This window comes from Micrasema longulum, unplaced genomic scaffold (genome assembly GCF_059751315.1).
Source record: "Micrasema longulum isolate JH-2025_06_02 unplaced genomic scaffold, ASM5975131v1 h1tg003033l, whole genome shotgun sequence".
NCBI lineage: Eukaryota > Metazoa > Arthropoda > Insecta > Trichoptera > Brachycentridae > Micrasema > Micrasema longulum.
This window is the reverse complement of record NW_028280140.1, coordinates 109,277-117,670: the sequence shown is the minus strand read 5'-3', so window position 1 is coordinate 117,670 and position 8,394 is coordinate 109,277.

Genomic DNA, 8,394 nt, shown 5'->3' with positions numbered 1-8,394 from the left:
TGATACAGAAGTCATGGTTTTATCACGGCACCAAAATCCTTTATTTACTAGAATGTATGCTTTTTTATTTAGTTGTCAACTAAAGTTATAGGCAAGTTTGGTTAACACTCACGAAGACCCAGGTTCGACTTTTTATATTGTCGGCAAGAAATACAATTTGGATGAGTGTTTTACTATAATTATTTAAAGTCCGCAAACAGATCTAGAGTTTTATATTATCTCGCCAACTGAAAAAATTAATACGAATTCGGTGGACAGAAGAATAATGTGCTCATGTATGAGGGATACTTAAAAAATATTTTTTTGTTCTGTTTTGTGTACAGCAGACAAAGAGTACAGTTATGTGTGTGAAATGGAACCAGAGTTCTGGACAAATCTGACACCTAAAGCGTTCGAATAATCAGTCTACCTATCTGTAACAGATTATTGAGAGACGCTGCATTTGATTTAATAATGCAATGACTTATGTATCATCAGGTGCGTATGAGAGTTTGATGATGATTATCTTTCATTGTTTGTTTATAGGTTTTTCAAAAACAAAAAGTATTAAATAATTAACACAAATAAAAATGCTCTTGGCCTTTTAAATTTCCGCCAAAAATATGAAACAACTGATATCAATAAATATCATTTTGCTTTGTGAAACATACTATTTATTAAAAATATTTTAAAATAATATTGGTGCTTCTGTTTGACCAAATTCGTTTATATTGTTATTTGATTTATTGTTTGAGAAGAACCATAAAAATGTACATTGTTGTTTTGAGATTTGTTTTATTCTACTCTCAAATCAGGCACAAAAGCAACCGTTGCTCTATTTGCGTTCCTTCTTTTTAAGTTTTATTACTGTTGAACTGTCTGAGGTCAAGCGGAAAAATATGTTAACTAAGAAAATAAATTCGTAAATGGTTATTACTTTCATTACACTGAAATATAAGGCGTTGTAAAACAATGTCTCATCAATTCAAATTATAATATGAAAGTTGTTGATTTACAATTTTAAGAAAACTTTTAACTTTGTTCTTTGTAATATTAATTCAAATCGTATTTTTCATGATGAGGTACCGTTATGTGGTGTTTGCGGCAAATCGTGCGGATTTCGTGGACACCCAGACGCACAAATATATCTTTACTCTAGGAACTAGACCTGGTAGAAATACTAAAATCCATGTGCGAGAAAAGAATCTTGCAGTTCTTTGGACATATTTCTAGGAGAAACTCTGATAGTTTGGAGGAAACTATCCTCCGGTAAAGAGTTGAAAGAACAAGGTCGCGTGGACGTAAACCGGCAAGATAAAGCGGCTTGGTCATTGAATTATCAGAATTATCCCTGCCAAGTATCTACAAAAGAGTATAAAACCATGCCTGGAGTCAGGCGTGATCACTTTCCTCGGACATTAGGCACGGATTAAAGAAATATACCGTGAAATAACAAAAATAAGTCATTTATAGTAAAAATATTTAATTCGATAAAATATAATCCATTGTTATATTTTATTTATATTTAATTTAATCTTAGCGCCTAAAGATCTAAGGAGATCGACTCTAGCGGACAACCATTTGATGTTGTCATCTCACGCATGCACTAATCGTAACCGTGCATATTTTGTTTTGCACGAACTTTTACACTAAATTAGTAAAAAAATACAAGATCTGGCACAACCGTGGGTTCCGACTATGAATATTATTGAAAAAATCCTTGCATATTTAATGAATTCATTCTTATAGGTAGCTACTGGTATGTCAATTAGCCCTTTTGTTTTGCCGCGCGCCAGCAATGTTTTCGGGCCAGCTATTCCTAAGCTTAGGTTAAACAACTTAACGCGGCAAATTTCTGTTTCTTGAAAAATTCGTTGACAACGGAGCTAAAAGTACTAAATCATGTGACTCCGGATATTTGACAGAGCGTGGTTAAACTCAAATCAAGGAGATGAAGTCCCAAACCAATCAGTGGGGCGTCAAAACTTGACGCAAGTCCTCGTTATTTTATTTTACTATGGCTCGGGTGTCCTCAAGAACAATTTTCGAACATTGTTGTGTGATTTTTGTTCAAACAGGCCCCACACGACAACATGACCATATGACGACATAATCACATGATCACCTAATCCCACATTGTTACCTTACCAAAACATTTTATATAATGTTAACAGCGTTATTTTCCGTTATATTTATATTCGGAATATAATACCATATATAAATTTACTCAGCAAGATACAAGGAGGTAATAATCACTCAACAATGGACGAAATTCCAACCTCAATAAGGTATTGACCTTCTAAAGTAAAATTTCATTTCAAAATGGTATCATTTATTCCCCAAGAAGCGATATTTGGACAGAATTCACACGATGACCAACTCCGCTCAATATTCTAGACGTTTTCGAAGGCCAAAACTTACCTACTATTAGCTACCTAGGAAACGTGAAGGAAGTCATTTTAATTTGAATTATAAAGAAGATCTAAATGTTAATTCTCCAACTTCCTAAGAAATATTTTTATCACCATCTGCAAGACTAGAAAGTATTAAATTGTTATTATGATAAATTTTGTAAACATTTAGTAAAAACTTGAAATCGGGTTTGCGTTAATATTTATTTGCACTTGACTAATTTATAAATACATTTTTGTTTGGTTAATTTGAATAACCACAAAGTTAGTGCATCAAAAAAAATAAGTAAATAATCCTCTCGATTTTGTATTAATTCTAGAGATTTTATAAAAATAATTGTCGGTGCCATTTTTCTTTTACTTCTTTCAATAAACAAAACATAAATTCTTGTCATATCTTTGTATGAGGTTAATATTTTTATAAGCAACAGATTAATTTACGTTTGTGTATTTTTCTACCTTGGTTAAATATATTTTACTTACAAATTTGAGTATGAATTCTTTATTTGGTCTAAACAATCGTTTTTACGACATTTTTAAATATTCAACTCCATCTTTCTGTATTATATAAACTGCTATTCGCTTATATATTTTGACGTAAATTCTTCCTTTGTTTTGAAACAACTATTCATTTTATCTAATGTTGTATGAACTTCACTATCAAATGATTGTTTATCTCGTCCAGTCACTTATTTTAGTAAATATGGAATTTTCAAAATCTGTAACCCAAATAAATGTATATAGTAAAAAAGAAAATGTTTTTTCTAAAATTTCTAATCATGATTTAAGATATTATTTAATTATAATTCATGATTCAGAGGGCCATGCAATTAGTTTAATTGGTCATTTTAGATATCATTTCATGGTTTTTGTAAGAACGTTACTTTAGTCATTCCATTATTTATTTGCCTACTGAACACAGGGCAAGAATCAGCTAATAGCATTTTTCCCATATTGTGTTTGCATTTATCTTACCTTTAAGTCTCATAAACTTTATATTATATTCATTTATTTAATTAAACTCCTTATTTTCTGGGATTTCTCAAAAATATATTTTTCGTAAAGTTCGCAAGTAGGCAACCTTTCTGTTGTCTGGGACCAATTTGGTATTTGTGAGTTATTTTAAGGGTGAAAGATTTCATATGGGTGATACTTTCCCAGATAGCAATCCATACCATTTAAGTGATCCTACAAGCATCTTAATGCAAAAGAAAGGCTAGCACACTTATTATGTGTAACAATATGTAGTTTGCTTATAACGTTACTTTAAACGTGCGTAGTTACAGAACAGTCTAAATATTTTTTGTGATTATGTTCCATACAATATTAGTGCCTATATAATAGTATGTTAACAATAGCACCAGTGGAGGATTTTGCGTTCTGATCTGGTTTTGATGTGCAGGTTGCTTATTTCACTCTTCATATTATCGATTGTTTACAACACCATGTCGGACATTTTATAAAATAATATTATTAAACCTAATATTTATAGTACAAACAAACTGACAATATGTTCAAATGTGCGTTGTGCTTGTTTTTCGTTGAAAATCCCCCGTAGACTACTGATAGAAGTATGTTTTAACAGAGATGGAAAGCTTTTAAAAGGTAGTATGAAAGACCTGGTACAGGATGAAATACAATGGATTTTTTGGGTGCACAAATAATGATTACGTGATTTTTAGAAATTTTTAGACATTAAGAAAAGTTTAGAAAAAATAGTGGGGCTTATAAATTAAATGACAAGAAAACAAAGGGTTTTGTTTCTATTTGCAAAAGAATCATTAATGGTACGCGAAACTCTTTTAACGGCTAGAAAGTTTGTTTGTCCAAATAAAATCACAAGAAAAGTTAGTTATGAAGTGTGCTGGGGAAGAATTTGGTTCTGATCACGTCTGGTAAAGAGGATCCTGCCATGGCTATTGATTACCAGTAGACGATACAACCACTGGAATCTCCTCACAGATAAACTTTTTCTTTATTATAAGCTAGATTTTCAAAAGAAGTTGTCTTATAAAATATTTTGTAAAACTAAATCTGGTTTAGTTATTTTAATTATAAAATCAATGAAAATAAATTTGAATGCTTAAACTTTTTCTTATAATCACTTATTTAAAAAAAAAAAAATGAAAATCTCGCCCACATCAATATTGGTTTAAATTATTTTATTTTCAAAAAGTCAACAGATAAGACAACAGGGAATATAAATGTTTGAAACACAAAATATAATGATCATCACTCACTACGAAGAAAGATCTGTTTCCAACAGTGGATACATAATAACTGATGAAAAACAAAATATTCACGTTTTTAAAAAAACGACCTAAAAAAATCTATCTTTTTTTTTCTTCTACTTTAGCCTTCTGCCCTCCACTGCTGGACATGGGCCTCTTATATATTCTTGAATTTCTTTCGATCGGTTGCTGCTCTCAGCCAATTTTTACCCCCCCACAGTGACTATGTCGTCGGACCATCTCTTTTTAGGTCTTCCAACGCCTTTTTTATTCTTCCAAGGTCTCCATCTTAAAATTTTAGGTGTCCATCTTGTGGGGTCTTATTTCACAACATGTCCGCTTATTGCCATTTCAGTTTTGCTACGTGATAAATGTTATCCGCTTTAAGTTTTGTTCCTAATTTCCTCATTCCTTACTCTGTTTCTTAGGCATATACCAAGCGTGGATCTTACTATATATTGCTGTATGCGTTTGAGCTTTTCTACATTTATTTTTGTAAATCTATGGTCTCTTATGCACATGCAGGCAGTACACATGATTCATATGTTTTCTTTTTTAGACAAATCGGACTATCTTTATTTTTTCAAAAGTTTTCCAAAAGCTGCCTAACTCATTCCTATTCTTCTTGGCAGTTTCGTTGTTTGCCTTTTTTTACCCAGTTTTATTTTATGTCTGAGATATGTGTATGTTATTCGTCTACTTTTTTGAGGTTTTTATTGTTAACCGCAAAGATCTTGTTTTCTGGTCACAAAATTTCTGTTTCTGTAATGTTCATATTCAGACGATTTTACTAGAAGCCTCATGCAACTCGTTAATCGTTTGACTCAATTACATTTTTATGACTTTAACAAATATTTTACAAACACAAAAATAAAAACAAAATAAATAAAAAAATCAGAAGTCATGTTTTAGTTCTAGTTCTTTTACAAGTACAGAAAAAAAAATAGAAAAAAATTTCCAATTTGTAAACTTCTACGAACAACAAATTATGAAACGCACTTCCAAACACAACAATTTGTCTCGTCTATTTTGTATCTAATAAAAAATAATAAAAAGTCTTGCAACACGGCGTGTAAATAATGTTTTCCCTAGATGCTCAATTTTGAAATCTACTTTGCTCACTCATTTTTATTTTTTTAAATATATAACTGAGGACTTATTTTGCAAAACGAGACATCAGGGTTCGAACCCATAGGTTGGGCTTGTGGCTTAAAACTTCATTTCCTGGGCGTCCAAGGCGCGCGAATAAAGGATTAAAACTTTCAGTTTGCGAAGGTTCTGAAGGCTTTCTGACCCCCTAAAGATCTGTACTCATACCATGAAGAAGCCTTGCTTATCCTTTCTTGATTCTATGAGCCAAGAAAACAGATGAAAGGGGATATACAGACGGGGGCTAGATACGCGATCACACTTATTTGTACTTTAAGAAATTTACTATTTTGTGCATAATTTCTGTAGTTTTTAGGTTAATAGTTAAAAAATATTGGATAAATGATACCCTATAATTAAATCTTTAAGTGTTTTTAAATTGCTTTAAAAAAAATATTCGTTTTTCATTAAACATAAAAAAACAGTAACAACACATTAATTTGACTTTTTTTCAAACATATCTATATTCGCTTAGAGAAGTTTTTTAAAAAGTGCAATTATTCGCAAAGTAACTTAAGCGCGGTATGGCTATACTGATTTTCATTTTAAAAAATGTGTTTATTTGAGTGGGTTTCTGGGTGGTTTAGATTCACAATTAGACACATATTGTATTCAAAAACATATTTATCAAATTCAAATATCGGGAAAACGTTTTCTGAACCAGCTAATAGTAGACAAGCCAACATTCGGCAGAACAACGTCTGTCGGTCCGCTAGTATATAATAAAACAGGTCAGATACCAAATTTTAACTTAAATACAACAATAATCTTTAGAAGCTAGCAAAACACATGCATATTTTCAAATTAAAAATACAAGTATTCTTTACCTTTAAAATATTTATCAAATTTAACGCACTTTACGACTTGAAAATATTTTATTAATGGTGACATGTAAAGCAACAACGGCAGCTTTTAAAAAGAACTGGGAGTGCGGTTAGGAGTAGCAGGAGCCACATTTAACAGTATGAAGGCTATCTGAAGATCAGATACTAACGCAGTAAAAACCAAATATTGCTAATATAACGCCTACACATCACTTAATTTTCTTTACGGATGCAAATCGGCACCTCACTATACCCCAAAACAGCAAAATTCTGAGTTTTGAAAATCGGCGTCTCAGAAGAATCTTGGGTGTGCGGTGGTTTGACTTTGTGAGGAGTTGGCTAGGTCATATACTGCGGATGCCTCCTGAGAACCTCAACCACGCTTGCTTACTTTACAAGGCATCAGGCTCTCGATGTCCTGAATTTCGCTGCTGACTGTTCGTCGGCAGTTTATGTCAGAACTTCGAGATGAGAACCTGACTTGAAATGAGTTAGCAGCCGACAGAGATTCATTGAGGCACATTGTGGATGCCATATGCTCCAAAAAAGGAGCGGACATGAAATGATGATGATGATGTAAAGTAACAAAATAGGAGCAAAATTATGGGACATTTTTTTTTCCGAGCACTTTCTAAAAAACCGTGTCAGGCTTTTAGCAAAGTATCAAACAACAGTAAAGTTGACAACATCGCTACTCTTATAAGGGATAGTGTTAGGGTGCCGCAACATTAATATGCGAAGCTTAAAAACTATGCTAAAAGACTTTCAATGTCACTACCCAAGATCAAATAGGACAATGAGGGGAAGGTATGCAAGCGGGATGGAGACATCCCTTAAGTATAATTCAGTATCAGCGCAAAAATGGTTTTTACTTTTTAAATTAATAATTCAATAAATCATGTACTTGAAATGATGAAAAAAATCAAAACAAAAAAACCATCACGCCGTTTTCTCGTAGTGGTAGGCAGAGAGGATAGAACGCCACATCACTATGTCTTTGCATCCACGTCGATATTTGTACACCTATCATTTTACCACAAATTCGCTTACTTAAATAAACATTTTAAAAGGCATAACAATCATTACTTCAATAAAGACACTAGATTAAAAATACTTCATATTGAAAATAAAATTTTAAAATCAAATAAATTAGAAATTTCAGAAATAAAAAAAAGCAATTCATAATAATAAACAGTAATTAATAACCAAATAAACAACATTTCTTTCTTTCCTGTCTGGCTTCGAAAATATTGAGATCAAATTACCATCCTTGTAAGGAAAAAAAGACTTGATTTATTGGGTCCACGTGTAGTATTAAGTAAACACGATTAAATAAAATAGGAATTAATTCATAAGTTACGTAAACTTTGACGAAGAAGCTTGTTTGCTTTCAAACCTTTCGGTGGAATTTTTTAAAAATAAATTTGTGGTGAAAAACAAAGTTGGTTTATTTATTTTATTATAATGCATAACCTCAAAGTTAGTGCTTCAAATATAAATTTCATAAAATAAGATATCTTTATTCTTTTAATATAAAAATCAAACATAAATTTGAGTCTACTAAAGTCTTAATTTTTTTTAAAAACATACGCTTTCACATTGTTACGAATTTTTTAAACTATGTCGAAAGACTCAAATTAGTGTTTGATTTTTATATTAAAAGTATAAATATTGAGTTTTACAAAATGAACGCCAAATCAATTTATGAATTATCTTTGTTATAATATGAACATAAACATACTTTTGAAGCGTAGTTTTTTTAAGAATTATATATTATTATGTCTGTTATTAATCCAAGCG